Source organism: Kogia breviceps, chromosome X (assembly GCF_026419965.1).
Source record: "Kogia breviceps isolate mKogBre1 chromosome X, mKogBre1 haplotype 1, whole genome shotgun sequence".
Taxonomy (NCBI): domain Eukaryota; kingdom Metazoa; phylum Chordata; class Mammalia; order Artiodactyla; family Physeteridae; genus Kogia; species Kogia breviceps.
In genome coordinates, this window is record NC_081330.1 from 6,790,400 (window position 1) to 6,809,258 (window position 18,859).

The window sequence follows — 18,859 nt, forward strand, 5'->3', positions numbered from 1 at the left end:
TTTTCCACAATGGCTGCACCAATTTACATTCCCACCAACAGTGCACAAGGGTTCCCTTTTCTCCACATCCTCTCCAGCATTTGTTATCTCCTTTTTGATAATAGCTATTCTAACAGGTATGAAATGATATCTCATTTTGGTTTTGATTTTTATTTCCCTGATAATTACTTGTTACTCCTATGATGTACTTGTTGGCCATTTTTATGTTGTCTTTGAAAAAACGTCTATTCAGATTTTTTGCCCATTTTTAATATGATTTTTTTTTGCTATTCAGTTGCATGAGTTCTTTTTATATTTTTGATATTAATTCCCTATCAGATATATGGTTTACATATATCCCCTCCCAACCAGTAGGTTGTGTTTTCATTTTGTAGATTATTTCTTTTGCATGCAGTAACTTTTTACTTAGATGTAGTGCCACCATTTTATTGAAATATATTTGACAAATAACACTGTGTAAATTTATATGACGCGTTGGTTTGATACATCTGTATATTGTAACATTATTACCATTGTAGTGATAGTCAGCATCTCTATCATGTCACATAATTATTTCTTTTTTGTAGTTGGAATAATTAAGATCTAGACGCTTACCAAGTTTGATGATTATAGCACAATACTGTTGTCTATACTCACCATATTGTGCATTACATCTCCAGGACTTATCTATCTACTAGTTGCAAGTTTGTACCCTTAAACAACATATCTCCTATTCCCCCACCCCCAGCCCCTGGTAACCATCATTTTACTATTTTTATGATTTTGGCTTTTTTAGATTCTACACATAAGTGATATCATAACAGTATTTGATTTTTGGCACTTGTTGATTTTTGCTTTTGTTGTTAGTGCTTTTGGAACCATATTCAAATAATCCTTGCCAAGACCAATATAAAGTAGCCTTTTCCCTACATTTTCTTCTAGGAGTTTTATAGTTTTAGGTCTTATGTTTAAGTCCTTAATCCATTTTCTGTTAATATTAGTGAGTGATGTAAGATAGGTGTCCAATTTCATTCTTTTGAATGTCAATATTCAGTATTCTAAACACCATTTATTGAAGAGACTATCTTTTCCCCATTGTGTATTCTTGGCTCCCTTGTCAAATATTGGTTGACTGTATATGCATGGGTTTATTTCTGTGTTCTCAATTCTGTTCCATTGGTCTCTGTGTCTGTTTTTATGCCAATGTCATATTGTTTTGATTAATATAGCTTTGTAACATGGTTTAAAATCAGGAAGTATGATGTCTCCAGCTTTGTTCTTTCTCAAGATTGCTATGACTATTATGAAGTGACTCCTTCATGCAGTGCCCTGAAAAGCTGGGGAAGTTGGTCATTCAACCTGCACCAGCTTTTCCAGTGAGGGGGAACACTTTCAAGTGAGGGAGTTCTCTCTTGGTGCTGAGCAATGCTGGCTTGGGGGATGGAATGAAGCGAGCAAAATGAAACTCATCTTCCTATCCTTTTCATGAGTTCTTCTCAGGGTTTTTGCTCTACTGTGTTGCTGAAGCTTCTTAAGTGGACTCCTAAGCTCTCCCAGAGCTATTTTTATTCATGGACAACTAATTGTTGATCTTTGTTGGGGGACAGAGTCTGGACAGCCTACTTTGCCATCTTGGTAACATCCTATCACATTCGTTTCTTTGTTTATGTGTGTGGGTGGGTGTTTTTGGCTTGACATGCTGTCTTTTTCTTACTGATTTGTAGGATCTTATTTTATATAGTCTGGATACAAATCCTTGTTAGATATAGAAATTGAAAATATCTTTTCCACTCTTTGCCTTACCTGTTCACTCCCTTAATGTGCCTTTTGATAAAAAGGAGGTTTTAACTCTAATGAAATCCAATTTATCACCCATAGTTACTTTTATGCTATTAGTGGTATCCTGTTACATAAATGTTTGTTTAACCAAGAGTCACAAAGATATTCTTCCATGTTTACCTCTAAATGCTTTATGTTTTTACCTTTAACATTTAGATCTGTAATCAATCTTGTACTATGATGTGAGACAGGGGTCAAGATATGTTTCTTCATTATTCATATCTGATAAGACAAACACAATTTATTGAAAAATATATGTTTTCACAACAAATTATACTGATGCCTTTGTTATGTAACAGATAACTATATATGTGTGGGTCTATTTCTGTATTCTTCATTCTTTTCTATTGGTCATTCTGTCTGACCTTGTGTCATTACCATACTCTATATAGTGCTATAATAGCTTTATAGAAAATTTTGATACTTGATAGTGTAAATCCTCCAATTTTCTTTTACTTACTTATTTACTTACTTATTTATTTATTTATTTATTGGCTGTGTTGGGCCTTCATTGCTGTGTGCAGACTTTCTCTAGTTGTGGCGAGCAGGAGCTACTCTTCATTGCAGTGTGTGGGTTTCTTATTGCAGTGGCTTCTCTTGTTGCAGAGCATGGGCTCTAGGCACGTGGGCTTCAGTAGTTGTGGCTCGCGGGCTCTAGAGCAAGGCTCAGTAGTTGTGGCACACGGGTTTAGCTGCTCCGTGGCTTGTAGGATATTCCTGGACCAGGGCTTGAACCCATGTCCCCTTCATTGGCAGGAGGATTCTTAACCACTGTGCCACCAGGGAAGTCCCCAATTTTCTTTTTTTTCAATGTTGTGTTGGCTCTTTTAAGCCCTGTGGCATTCCATGTAAATTTTAGAACTACCTTTATAATTTCTAAAAATCAATCTATAATCATAGAACCATTAATGCTTGGGAAAGTGGAGGATTCCTGGGGCAGGAAAAATTCAAGATGATCCTAGAACACTGTGTAAGCCAGAAAATAAGGAAGTTCTCAAAAACATGGGCACATGTCGAAAAGAAAAAGGAACTAATTTAAAGGAACTACCAAAGACCAAAGCTGGAACAGCTGGAGCAATAAAATAAATATAGTATTAGATTATAAGCCATAGGATAAAATTAATGTCTATGGGTCTCTGCTGATATACATAACTAATCAAATATGTAAATAAACTCAGGGAGAGGGGCAGCTCTTCCTTACAGAAGAATTACAGTTTATTATAATTAATAAATGTAAAAAAAATGAGGAAAGTACAAAGTAACCATTGGGCAAACATGAAAGCAAGAAATTTTTACAAGTAAAATCTACCAATAAATGGTAACACCAGTGGACAAAAGTTTGAGGAGAAACAGTGTTAATATAGTCTCAAGGAATCTCTCCTCAGATATCTACCAATTACAAAGGGGAAAATTATAACTTTATAATGAAAAAACTTGCAAGCAACAACTTAATGAAGAAATCAAGGTTAACACCACTAGCAATAAGACATATTGTGATCAGGTATCCCCAGATAAGATGCACTGAGAAGGACAAGAAATCACTTTGGTTGTATTGACTATTTATGGAACAAAACCAAAATGCATTACCTCAGTGTGAGCAGGAAAAAAAAACACACCAGAGAATCCCATACTGGGAGAAATTTTTTTAAATAACTGACTCATACTAATCAAAAGCATCAAGGTCATAGAAGACAACAAGGAAAATCTGATATACTGTCACATATTGGAAAGGACGAAGGAGATACTAAATTAAACACATTGTGAGATGATAGATTGGAGCCTGGAACAGAAAAGGTATATTATTAGAAAGCTGGTAAATCCTACACATAAACCCAGACAAAACTTTAATTTGAAAAAGATACATGCACCCATATGTTCATAGCAACACTATTTACAATAGCCAAGACATGGAAACAACCTAAATGCCCATCGACAGATGAATGGATACAGAAGATGTGGTGTATACAAACAATGGAATATTAGCCTAAAAAAGAATGAAATAATGCCATTTGCAGCAACATGGACGGACCTAGAGATTATCATACTAAGCGAAGTAAGTCAGAAAGAGAAAGACAAATATATGATACCAGTTATATGTGGAATCTAAAATACAACACAAATGAACATATCTATGAAACAGAAACAGAATCACAGACATAGAGAACAGACGTGTGGTTGCCAGGGTGGAAAGCGGTGAGTGAGGGATGGATTTGGAGTTTGGGATTAGCAGATGCATACTATTATATATAGGATGGATAAACAACAAGCTCCTATTGTATAACACAGGGAACTATATTCAATATCCTGTGATAAACCATAATGGAAAAGAATATGAAAAAGAATTTATATCTATATATCTCTGTGTGTGTGCATAACTAAATCACTTTGCTGTACAATAGAAATTAACATATTATAAATCAACTATACATCAATAAACTAAATTTTTTAAAAAGAGCCTAAGCCCTTGAAGTTGTCATTTAGCTTCAAATGAACCAAACCTGCTCCAGACTTGATTATATACTGAGACAATAAATGTCCTTATTCTTTAAGCTCTTTTTGATGGATATTCTATTACTTACAGCCAAACCATCTTGATAGACTAGGTTACAACCAATTCTAAGTTTAGTATTTTCATGTGAATGTTCTACCTAAACTAACAATTTCTCAACCTTATAGTACAAATTCTGGACCTTTACAGTACCTTAAATTTCATTCTTGAAACTAAAAACAGAATGCGTCCCAAAATACATCCTGATATTTGCTGTCTAAGCATCTTTGATATTGAATCTCCTCTAGTCAAAACCCAAGTACTTAAATTTTAACTTACTGTAGAAAACATATCCCTCAATCATTTTTCTGAAACCCAACATGAAGTCTTTAAAATGTTACTTGCTTTTCTGTGATTATACTGAACTCATGATATGAAACTAGATATGAACGTTGTAATCAGAATATGATGGTTTGGGACTTCCCTGGTGGCACAGCAGTTAAGAATCTGTCTGCCAATGCAGGTGACATGGGTTCGATCCCTGGTCCAGGAAGATCCCACATGCCTGGAGCAATTAAGACCATGTGCCACAACTACTGAGCCTGTGCTCTAGAGCCTACGTGCCACAACTACTGAAGCCCATGTGCTCTAGGGCCCACGTGTCACAACTACTGAGCCCGCGCACCTAGAGCCCATGCTCCACAGCAAGAGAAGCCACTGCAATGAGAATCCAGTGCACCACAACAAAGAGTAGCCCCTGCTCGCCGCAACTAGAGAAAGCCCACACACAGCAACAAAGACCCAATGTAGCCAAAGATAAATTTTTTAAAAAGAATATCATGGCTTGCTATAGTACCTTAGATCTTTCATGCCTTGCTAGGTTGATCATCTTGCTCAACACTTAGTTTTACACAGAAAATTAAACTAAACAAAGTTGACCTAAATTTAACAATGCTCTAAAAAGATATTTTGTGATCTCCTAAAATATCCCAGTGTAGAATCATTAACAAACAGTAAACTTTTGAGTTTAGAATCATTAGCTAAAGTAAAATTAAATAAAATACTTTGTTTCTTTGCTTCAAATGCAAAAATAAGCAGCTCTTGGTTTTCCCAAGGGAAGAAATCCATTTAAGAAATGCAGAAACAAGTTCTAAGTTGTTTTAAACTTAGTGAAAAATCCACAGAATCAGTTTTTCTATCAATAGCATCATATAACACAAACCATTCAGCAAATGAGAATTATTTTGAATACTGCATGGGCCAATGTTCCATAAATTGTATCAAGGCATAAAGTAATAGAGATAGGCCATGCTACCTCTGGCTATGTAGAATGATGTCAGTCTAAGCACTGTTTTAGTACTTAGTGTATCTAACAAAAGCATAAGCAATGGGATTTATTGTCTGATCACTCTCCCATATTAGCTAGGCCTAACATATATTAGGTTGCTCTTTTGGAGCTGCTCCCTAAAGTTCTTGGTGTGTCTCTTTCCTCAGTTTTGGCATATGATGACAGTAGGCAAATAACAGGATGCCAGGCCAATACTAAGCAGTTTGACCAACTGTCAAGTTATAGAGCAAATGAATGTGAGAATGCCAAGAAGAATGGCAATGAGAAGCAATGGGTCAAAATGAATGCAACAGTAGGTGTTCGAAACTCATTGTGGAGAAGAGAGATGATCCTGTGACTAGATTTTTATAAGTTCATAGAGTATTCTTGTGTGCATGGGGAAGGACCATTTACAGAGGCCAGAAAAATGGAAAATAATATAAGGCATCTTTTCTGCTTCAATAGGTGAAATCGTAATAGAGAAGGCTTAATTGTCAAAGTAGTCCACTTCTCAGAACCATGAGTTATTTCAACAGAAATCATTTAAAATATTACTTTCTTTTCGGGCTTCCCTGGTGGCGCAGTGGTTGAGAATCCGCCTGCCGATGCAGGAGACACGGGTTCGTGCCCCGGTCCGGGAAGATCCCACATGCTGCGGAGCAACTAAGCCCGTGAGCCATGGCCGCTGCGCCTGCGCATCCGGAGCCTGTGCTCCGCAATGGGAGAGGCCACAACAGTGAGAGGCCCGAATACCGCAAAAAAAAAAAAAAAAAAAAAAAAAAAAAAATATATTACTTTCTTTTCATTTTCACTAATATGAAACTTGTATATATAAAGGGAAACATCACATTCATATACATTGAGGGCCTACTATCATCTTAGTTGTTTATCTTCATTTGCATATATAAAGTTAAAATTATCCCAATCAAAGCCATGTGTCAGGTGATTTCAGGAATATTAGGAAGTATCAAGCAGGATTCCTGCTCTGAGGATCTACTATTCCTACACTGAGGATGAGAGACACATATGCAGCTGGTAAGTAACAATAAACATCAATTTTAAAATTTCTCCTCAAGAGCAGGACAGTAAATGCTCACTTCAGAGGAGAGAGAGGGCAAGAGAAAGGGAGGTAACTATGGGTTGGAGAAGATGCAAGAGGCTTGATGTAGGGAATGGAAATGGAGCTGACCCTTTTTATGGGTAGGGTTGAGAGAATTATAGAGGAAGATAAGTATTTGTGGTCGGATGAATAGCATAAAGAAATGTAAAGAGGCGGATACAAATATCATGTGTTTAAGGACCCAATAGTAGGAATTCTGTTAGTGAGTAGAGGGAGAGAAGTCCAGGAAGATCAGCTGGGACCAGACTATAAATAATTCTGAAGGCAAGGGGTAGGGGCTTGCTTTTTACCTATAACCAATGGGGAGTCACTGACGTCTTTTGAAAAGAACAGTGATCCAATCAAGGTCATTAACAGCATGGTTACCTAGCAGTGCAAATTAGGAGGATGGAAGTTGGGGTGGTGTGGGCAGTAGACTTAAAACTAAATTTACTAATGTACAATTTACATTAGTAGCTTGCTATGATAATCAATGCATAGAATGATGAGAACCAACCTACATGTGGATGGTAGTTCTTGGGAACTAATGTATCATAGGAACTCAGGCTGTAAGTGGAAAGTGACAAGGGGCCTACTATAAAGGTTCCTCTGATGTTTCCTGACAGCATCCAGAAAGAATCAGTGATTCCAAGTATGATCCTTCAGTAAGTGACAAAATAAGGATATGTTTCAGCATATTTCATCTCAGATACAGGGCAAGAACCAAAATTTGCAGGAAGAGTTGATCAAAGCAGATATGAGAAAGAATGTACTAAAATAGTGTTGAATGGAACAAAAAGTTGATATCAGGACCATAAAGCCTTCTTCTGTGGATATTTTTAGGAAAATAGATTGTGTTACATGTATGTACATAAAACCCACACCCCATCACATTCTTCTTCCAAGAGGGACAAAATTAAGAGAAATTAACATCTCTAGGTGGTGTCCAGCCTATGATTCCTGGGTACCATATTTGTTTAATTAAAAAGCTATTCAACATACATAGAAGATATTACAAAGGATGTTAATATTAAAATAAAATTGCAGAGTCATTTTTAAATCATTATCAAACATTTAAATTTCCATTAAGGAAAATGGAACAATGAATCTTTAAAGGCTCCTAAATAGGCAGCACTACACATTGTATATTCTGATACTTACGAATAGGCAATTGTAAGTAATCCAAATTTCAAAAGACAACTGGCTTGGGGAGGTGTATACAAGTGATTAGAATTTCAAAGAGCCCAGAATAAATACCGGCTCTTTGATAGGATAATTTATGCATAAAGTAGCAGGAAGAGGTGTCTGAATTGTTCTTGGAAAGTTCACACAGAGCTATATTAGGAGTTTAAAATGACCTTTGTTAATTTCTTATGTGTAATGAAACTCTAGGAGAGATGCTTTCTCATATTAAGATGTTATTGACCAACGGTATACACAAAGAACATCTAATATTCATAGTGCTTTTTCATAAATTTTAAAGCTATAGTATTTGAAAAAATATAACTTGCCATCTGTGTGCTAAGGTATCATTTAAACTGATGAATATCATCAAAAACAGCCCAAAGAAAACGGAGATGAATTACCAATTCAGAGGGATACTTGTGCTAAATGTCTTTTTGTGAGCACAAACAACTCACAGGAAACTCTAAATCCATGAATGTATAGAGCTATTTAGTAATCCGTGGCCCTTTGGGAAGGAAAGAAAAAGACTGAAATACCCATTGTATTTTGTAGGCCAGTTGAGGGTTTATACAGGTAATGTTAAAGAGGGCATCATAAACAGTTCACAGTCTTGGACTAACATTTTTCCACAGGGTAAATATTAAAGAATGTAAGAAAAGGGCACCATTGGAAATAAAAAACAACATTTATTTTGAAAGTATATAAGATTTATGGTGTATAACAGTTAGTAGCAATACCCCCAGTCCTGAATTCTTGCATTTAAGTTGTTCCTTATGGATATCCTAGGAAGAATTTAAATTCCAAAGATCGATTTTGTTCTGGGAAATAAAACTCTCCAATTTGGATACTGCCTATTGCTGAGTCAACAACAACAACAACAACTTCCCAAACTTAAAAGCTGCATGGCTGATAGGGAACATTTTAGGGAGAGTCACTGAACATCTCTATGAAACTTTTGCAGGCCCTCAGCTGGTAGAGTTGCCAGCACAGTGTGACTGGGTTTCTGTCTGGACTCAACAGCATCCCTCTAGGCCTGGATCCTAGCATCCCTATACATGAGCTGCAGTCTGGCCTCTCTCCCTCCCAGAGCTTGATTCCACAACTACTGCTTACATTTCAGGGCAAGTGAACTGGCTGGCAGTATGCAATTGAGGACATTTTGGATTCTGAAGCTAAGCCAAAAATCCCTTATTAAAAGTCCTGGTGAGGAACTGTCCTCAGATTGTATTGTGTGGAATCCAAACTAATCATATTCTCTTTGCTCAGACCAATAATGTGAGAACAAAGCATTCTCTTAAAACAAATGAAAGATACTTGCTCTTCACAGGGAGCAGGAAGAAGATGGTATAATTCATTCAGGCAAGGATTTATGGGGCCTGAAATTTGAATGATGAAAGGGGAACAGGGATAGATCATTAATTTGCAGGCCAGGAGAGGGGGAATTTGGGGAAGGAGGGTAGGAAGCCCTATGTAAAATGCAAGGTACTTTGGTTGAATGTTTGTCTTGTGTTTTTGTTGATTTCTAATTTCAGAAGTCAGCATATAAAATAGGACTTTGGCTGAATAGACTTGGTTCTAATAAGGAGCTGCCAAATGCCTGTATCTCCTGCTTCACTGCTACCTGATATAACACCACTTAGCAAGAATGGGATGCTGTTTAAAAAAAAAAAAGAAAAAGGAAAAGAAAGAAAGAAAGATGAAGGACAGGGCAAGGGCAGGGTTAACCCACTCATATGGTTCTAAAGAATAATTGAATATGGCCTCCGTCATGAAAGCTGAGTTAAAAATGCCTCCTTTGAGGCCTCACTGAAGAGTCCGAGACTAGTCGGACCTCTTACTGGGATTGTTATGCTGAGAGGTTCCTATCCTGGCTTTAAAGAAACAAAACAGACTATCCAGAAAAAAATACAGTTTATATTTCCAATAATCAGTGGAACCCAAACACATGCTGGAATGGTATTTTATGTTGCTATCTGTTTCATGTGAGACTAACATACTTAATAAAGGTGAGAGATAACAAAAGTTTACAGTGTCTGCTTCAGAGAATTTTAATTTCATGGATGGAATCTAACATTCTAGTCACAATTGCAGTACATGAGCCGGGCCTTGCCATAAGGAAGAAAGGCAAGGTAACAGGCTGTTGCCCATGTGAAGGTGCTCTACCCAGGCCTTGACACTCTCCAAAGTATTTCTTCCAGGATTATCTGCCATGGTTGTAGACCTCACTGCCTATTTAGCATCTAATTGCAGCCTAGAATAGTGCATGAGCATGGGGTTACAATTTAGTCTACTGGGGTTCCAGTGTAAGTTCCCCTATTCACAAATTCTTCTCACTGGGAGCATCATTTAACCTCTCTGAACCTCAGTTTCCTCATCTTTAAATTGTCTGTATCACAGAAAATTCGATATGCCAACTGAAAGGCATATGTCCCAGGAAAACTTTACAAAATGATTAGCACCGAAGCATAACTTAATAAAGTTAATAGGTTTCACAAATAAAGATACAATTTTTCAGGTAATCTGATAAAAAGATCAAGTCATTTCTAGGGGCAAATAGCCTGCTCACAGTCATTTCCACAGGGACAATCAAACCACTGGAATAACGTTTATAAAGTACTTCCTCAAGGAAAGAAAGCAAGATACAAGAATTTTATACTTGAACAGGCAAATACTGTTCAAGTACAATGGCAAAACAAATTTTTTCAAACATGAAGGTACTTGGGAAATATAGCGTCCATGAACTCTTCTTGAAGAAGTCCCAATAGGATAAGACTCAGCAAACTAACAGATCTTCAGAAAAACTGTAGCAAACGTATTGATGGTGAGCAGTGAGTTCATTTAGAAATAGTTGTATGAATAACTAAAACAATTGTGAAAATTATGGCTATTAACATAGAGTAATGTAATCATGACTGTGTATAAATTATATAGTTAACAAAAGTTTGGAAGAGGTAAAAATGTTGGGAAGTAATGTAAGTATGATGAATTCCTCATATTACTTACCTGAGTTCTTTAATAATAAACATACCATATAACATTTGAAAAAAAATTTTTTAATAACAAAAATAAATTTTAAAACATTTTTTTAAATCTTGAGTGGTGAGTGCTGTAATAATAGCACTCACCACACAAGATCATTGGCAGTAGTACTAGGAATAAATACATTAATGATATTAAACCACATTACATCAAATCTAGTGCAGAGAAAACACTTAAAGATAATCAATAGTCTTCTTTTTCAAGATGACAACTCCAGAATATTTCTGCTTTATCACTGCCAGCAGTGATGGCAGCCCAGGGGATCTCTCAAAAGCAAATGGTTTGAGAGACCTTCAAGATGGCGGAGGAGTAAGACGTGGAGATCACCTTCCTCCCCACAAATACATCGGAAATACATCTACTTGTGGAACAACTGCTACAGAATACCTACTGAACGCTGGCAGAAGACCTCAGACCTCCCAAAAGGCAAGAAAACCCCTATGTACCTGGGTAGGGCAAAAGAAAAAAGAAAAAACAGAGACAAAAGAATAGGGAGGTAGTTGTGAAGGAGGAATAGTGTCCACACACCAGAGAGCCCTTTCACTGGTGGGGATGGGGGATGGGCAGGGGGGAAGCCTCAGAGCCACCGAGATGAGCGCAGCAACACAGTGCAAAGGGCAAAGCGGAGAGATTCCCACACAGAGGATCAGTGCCGACCAGCACTCACCAACCTAACTAAGATGCTTGTCTGCTCACCCGCTGGGGGGGTGGGGGGTGGGGGCTGGGACCTGAGGCTGGGGCATCAGAGATCAGATCCCAGGGAGAGGACTGGGGTTGGCTGCGTGAAGACAGCCTGAAGGGGGCTAGTGTGCCACAACTAGCTGGGAGAGAGTCAGGGAAAATGTCTGGACCTACCAAAGAGGCAAGAGACCATTGTTTCAGGGTGCACAAGGAGAGGGGATTCAGAGCACGACCTAAGTGAGCTCCAGAGACAAGCACAAGTCATGGCTATCAGCTCAGACCCCAGAGACGGGCATGAAATGCTAATGCTGCTACTGCTGCCACCAAGAATCCTGTGTGCAAGCACAGTCACTACCCACACCCCTCAAGGAGCCTGTGCAGGATGCCACTGCCAAGGTCCCAAGATCCAGGGACAACTTCCCCAGGAGAACACATGGCACGCCTAAGGCTGTTGCAATGTCACACCAGCCTCTGCGGCCCAGGATTGACCCGAATTCCAATTATGACTACCGTACCCCTCCCTCTCCCCGGCCTGAGTGAACAAGAGAGCCCTAATCAGCCACTGCTTTAACCCCCTCCTGTCTGGGTGGGGAACAGATGCCTGAGAACAACCTACATGCAGAGGCAGGACAAAAACCAAAGCAGAAACCCAGGAACTGGGCGAAAAAAGAGGAGAAAGGGAAATTTCTCTGTGCAGCCTCAGGAGCAGCAGATTAAATCCCCACAATCAGCTTGATGAACACTGCATCTGTGGAATACTTGAATAGACAACAAATGTTCCCAAAATTGAGGCAGTGGACTTTGGGAGCAAATGTAGACTTGGGGTTTGCTGTATGCAACTGACCAGGTTCTGATTATTATGTTTATCTTAACTTAGTTCTTAGTGCTTGTCATCGTTGATGGATTTCTTTATTGGTTTGGCTACTCTCTTCTTTCTTTTAATTTTTTTTTAATTTTAATTTTACTTTACTTTTAATTTTTCTTTAATTTTCATTTTTTCTCCTTTTTTTTTTACTTCTGACTGAACTGTGTGGCTAACAGGGACTTGGTGCCCCGGCCGGGCATCAGGCCTGTGCCTCTGAGGTGGGAGAGCTGAGTCACATACACTTGAGCACCAGAGACCTCCCAGCCCCACATAATATCAAATGACCAGAGCTCTCCCAAAGACCACCATCTCAACACTAAGACCCAGCTCCACGCAATGGACAGCAAGCTCCAGTGCTGGACACCCCATGCCAAACAACAGGCAACACAGGAACACAACACCATCCATTAGACACCCCAAAACACCACCAGACGTGGCCCTGCCCACCAGAAAGACAAGATTCAGCCCCACCCACCAGAACACAGGCATAGTCCCCTCCATGAGGGAGCCTACACAAGCCACTGAACCAAACTCACCCACTGGGGACAGAAACCAAAAATAATGGGAACTACAAACATGCAGCCTGTGAAGAGGAGACCCCAAACACAGTAAGTTAAACAAAATGAGAAGACAGAGAAATATGCAGCAGATGAAGGAGCAAGGTAAAAACCCACCAGACCAAACAAATGAAGAGGAAATAGGCAGTCTACCTGAAAAAGAATTCAGAGTAATGATAGTAAACATGATCAAAAATCTTGGAAATAGAATGGAGAAAATACAAGAAATGGTTAACAAGGACCTAGAAGAACTAAAGATAACCAAACAATGATGAAAAACACAATAAATGAAATTAAAAATTCTCTAGAAGGAATCAATAGCAGAATAACTGAGGCAGAAGAATGGATAAGTGACCTGGAAGATAAAATAGTGGAAGTAACTATGGCAGAGAAGAATACAGAAAAAAGAATGAAAAGAATTGAGGACAGTCTTAGAGACCTTTGGGACAACATTAAACGTACCAACATTCAAATTATATGGGTCTCAGAAGAAGAGAAAAAAGGCTCTGAGAAAATATTTGAAGAGATTATAGTTGAAAATATCCCCAATACGGGGAAGGAAGTAGTCAGTCAAGTCCAGGAAGCACAGAGAGTCCCATACAGGATAAATCCAAGGAGAAAAACGCCAAGACACAGATTAATCAAACTATCAAAAATTAAGAAAACAAAAAACATTAAAAGCAACAAGGGAAAAGCAACAAATAACATACAAGGGAATTCCCACAAGGATAACAGCTGATCTTTCAGCAGAAACTCTGCAAGCAAGAAGGGAGTGGCAGGACATATTTAAAGTAATGAAAGGGAAAAACCTACAACTAAGATTACCCTACCCAGCAAGGATCTCATTTAGATTCAATGGAGAAATTAAAACCTTTACAGACAAGCAAAAGCTAAGGGAATTCAGCAACACCAAATCAGCTTTACAACAAAAGCTAAAGGAAATTCTCTAGTCAGGAAACACAAGAGAAGGAAAAGACCTACAAAAACAAACCCAAAACAATAAGGAAAATGGTAAGAGGAACATACATATCGATAATTACCTTAAATATAAATGGATTAAATGCTCCAACCAAAAGACACAGATTTGCCGAATGAACACAAAAACAAAACCTGTATATGTGTTGACTACAAGAGACCCACTTCAGACCTAGGGACACATACAGACTGAAACTGAGAGGATGGAAAAAGATATTCCATGAAAATGGAAAGCAAAAGAAAGCTGGAGTAGCAATTCTCATATCAGACAAAATAGACTTTAAAATAAAAACTATGACAAGAGATAAAGAAGGACACTACATAATGATCAAGGGATCGATCCACAAAGAAGATATAACAATTGTAAATATTTATGCACCCAACATAGGAGCGCCTCAATACATAAGGCAAATGCTAATAGTCATAAAAGGGGAAATCGAGAGTAACACAATCATAATAGGGGACTTTAACACCTCACATTCACCAAGGGACAGATCTTCCTAAATGAAAATAAATAAGGAAACACAAGCATTAAGTGACACATTAGACATGTTGGACTTAATTGCTATTTACAGGACATTCCATCAAAAAACAACAGAATACACTTTCTTCGCAAATGCTCTTGGAACATTCTCCAGGATAGATCATATCTTGGGCCACAAATCAAGCCTTGGTAAAATTCAGAAAATTGACATCTTACCAAGTATATTTTCCAACAACAATGCTCTGAGGTTAGATATCAATTATAGGAAGAAAACTGTAAAAAATACAAACACATGGAGGCTAAACAATATGCTACTAAATAACCAACAGATCACTGAAGAAATCAAAGAGGAAATCAAAAAATACCTAGAAACAAATGACAATGAAAATACGATGACCCAATACCTACAGGATGCAGCAAAAGCAGTTCTAACAGGGAAGTTCATAGCATTGCAATCCTACCTCTAGAAACAAGAAAAATCTCAAAGAAACAACCTAAACTTACACCTAAAGCAATTAGTGAAAGAAGAACAAAAAAAACCCAAAGGTAGCAGAAGGAAGGAAATCATAAAGTTCAGATCAGAAATAAATGAAAAAGAAATGAAGAAAACAATAGCAAAAATCAATACAACCAAAAGCTGGTTCTTGGAGAAGATAAACAAAATTGATAAACCATTAGCCAGACTCATCAAGAAAAAAAGGGAGAAGACTCAATTCAACAGAATTAGAAATGAAAAAGAAGTAGCAGCTGACACCGCAGAAATACAAGGGATCATGAGAGATTACTACAAGCAACTCTATGCCAATAAAATGGACAACCTGGAAGAAATGGACAAATTTCTTAGGAAAGAATTTCCAGAGATGGAATCAGGAAGAAATAGAAAATATAAACAGACCAATCAGAAGCACTGTGATTGAAATCTTCCAACAAACAAAAGCCCAGGACCAGATGGCTTCACAGGTGAATTCTATCAAACATTTAGAGAAAAGCTAACACCTATCCTCAAACTCTTCCAAAATATAGCAGAGGAAGGAACACTGCCAAGCTCATTCTACGAGGCCACAATCGCCCTGATACCAAAACCAGACAAAGATGTCACACACACAAAAAAACTACAGGCCAATATTACTAATGAACATAGAAGCAAAAATCTTCAACAAAATACTACAAAGAGAATCCAACAGCACATTAAAAGGATCATACACCATGATCAAGTGGGGTTTATCCCAGGAATGCAAGGATTCTTCAATGTATGCAAATGTGATACACCATATTAACAAACTGAACGATAAAAACCATATGATCATCTCAACAGATGCAGAAAAAGCTTTTGAAAAAATTCAACACCCATTTATGTTTTAAAACTCTCCAGAAAGTAGGCACAGAGGGAAGCTACCTCAACATAATAAAGGCCATATATGACAAACCCACAGCCAACATCATTTTCAATGGTGAAAAACTGAAACCATTTCCTATAAGAGCAGGAACAAGACAAGTTTGCCCATTCTCACACTATTATTCAACACAGTTTTGGAAGTTTTAGCCATGGCAATCAGAGAAGGAAAAAAAATAAAAGGAATCCAAATTGGAAAAGAAGAAGTAAAACTGTCCCTGTTTGCAGATGACATGATCCTATACCTAGAGAATCCTAAAGATGCTACCAGAAAACTACTATAGCTAATTAATGAATTTGGTAAAGTTGCAAGATACAAAATTAATGCACAGAAATCTCATTTCCTATACACTAACACTGAAAACTCTGAAAGAGAAATTAAAGAAACACTCCCATTTACCACTGCAACAAAAAGAATAAAATACCTAGGAATAAAACTACCTAAGGATACAAAAGAACTCTATGCAGAAAACTATAAAACACCAATGAAAGAAATTAAAGATGATACAAACAGATGGAGAGATATATCATGTTCTTGGATTGGAAAAATCAACATTGTGAAAATGACTATACTACCCAAAGAAATCTACAGATGCAATGCAATCCCTGTCAAACTGCCAATGGCATTCTTCACAGAACTAGAACAAAAATTTTACAATTAGTATGGAAACACAAAAGACCACGAAGAGCCAAAGCAATCTGGAGAAAGAAAAACAGAGATGGAGGAATCAGACTCCCTGACTTCAGACTAAACTACAAAGCTACAGTAATCAAGACAGTATGGTACTGACACAAAAACAGAAATATAGATCAATGGAACAGGATGGTAAGCTGAGAGATAAAACCACACACATATGGTCAACTTATCTTTGATAAAGGAGGCAAGAATATACAATGGAGAAAAGACAGCCTCTTCAATAAGTGGTGCTGGGAAAGCTGGACAGCTACATGTAAAAGAATGAAATTAGAACACTTCTTAACACCATACACAAAAATAAACTCAAAATGGATTAAAGACCTAAATGTAAGGCCAGACACTGTAAAACTCTTAGAGGAAAACATAGGCAGAGCACTCTGTGACATAAATCACAGCAAGATCCTTTAGACCCACCTCCTAGAGAAATGGAAATAAAAACAGAAATAAACAAATGGGACCTAATGAAACTTAAAAGCTTTTGCACAGCAAAGGAAACCATAAACAAGACGATAAGACAACCCTCAGAGTGGGAGAAAATATTTGCAAATGAAGCAAATGACAAAGAATTAATCTCCAAAATAGACAAGCAGCTTACGTAGCTCAATATCAAAAAAAGAAACAACCCAATCCAAAAATGAGCAGAAGACCTAAACAGACATTTCTCCAAAGAAGATACACAGATTGCCAACAAACACATGAAAGAATGCTCAACATCTTTAATCATTAGAGAAATTCAAATCAAAACTACAATGAGATATCACCTCACAGTGGTCAGAATGGCCATCATAAAAATATCTACAAATAAGTGCTGGAGAGGGCGTGGAGAAAAGGGAACCCTTTTGCACTGTTCGTGGGAATGTAAATTGATACATCCACTACGGAGAACAGTAAGGAGGTTCCTTAAATAACTAAAAATAGAACTACCATATGACCCAGCAATCCCGCTACTGGGCATATAGGCTGAGAAAACCATTAATTCAAAAAGAGATATGTACTACAATGTTCATTGCAGCACTATTTACAACAGCCAGGACATGGAAGCAACCTAAGTGTCCATCAACAGATGAATGGATAACGAAGATGTGGCACATGTATACATGGAATTGCTCAGCCATAAAAAGAAACGAAATTGAGTTATTTGTAGTGAGGTGGATGGACCTAGAGTCTTTCACAGTGAAGTAAGTAAGAAAGAGAAAATCAAATACCATATGTTAACACATATATACAGAACCTAAAAAAAAAAAAAAAATTGGTCCTGAAGAACCTATGGGCAGGACAGGAATAAAGAAGCAGACGTAGAGAATGGGCTTGAGGACATGGGTAGGGAGAAGGGTAAGCTGGGACAACGTGAGAGAGCAGCACTGACATATATACACTACCAAATGTAAAACAGATAACTAGGAGGAAGCAGCCACATAGCACAGGGAGAGCAGCTCAGTGCTTTGTGACCACCTAGAGGGGTGGGATAGGGAGGGTGGGAGGTAGACGCAAGAGGGAAGGGATATGGGGATATATGTATAGGTATAGTTTATTTACTTTGTTATACAGGATAAACTAACACAACATTGTAAAGCAATTATACTGCAATAAATATGTTGAAAAAGAAAATAAGCAAATGATTCACACACAAGGTATAAGCTACAGTCCAACCACATGAGTTTTCCAACACATTCTTTAAGGTGTTCTCAAAATAAAATGAGATCACAAAAGGAATCAGTTTAAGGTGGCCAGGTTTAGGAAATAAAAATATAGAATGCTCAGTAAATGTAAATTTCAGGTAAACAAAAATAATTTTACAATAAGTATGTCCCAAATATTGCAAGGCACACACATACTAAAATATGTATGTTTGTTGTTTATCTGAAATTCAAATTTAACTGGGCATCCTGTATTTTCTCTGGTAACACTAAGCTAATCTAATTCCTTTTAGATCCAGCCAAAACACAAATTCACCTGTTCTAAAACCACTTTCTGTTATAACCATAACTAACATTTATGGAGTACTTACTATGTGACAGGCACTGTGCTAAGTGCATTCCTCGCAGTGTTGCATTTAATGTCCACAATTCTATGAAACTGGTATTATTATAATTATGATCTCCTTTTTATAGCAGAAGACACTGAAACTGAAAGAATATAAGGGATTAACTTTTTCTAAGCCACTGATCTGGGATCATAATGTAAGTCTCTTTGATTTCAAAACCAATGCTTTTAACAATTATGATATGTTACTTCCTCTCGCAGCAGGAAT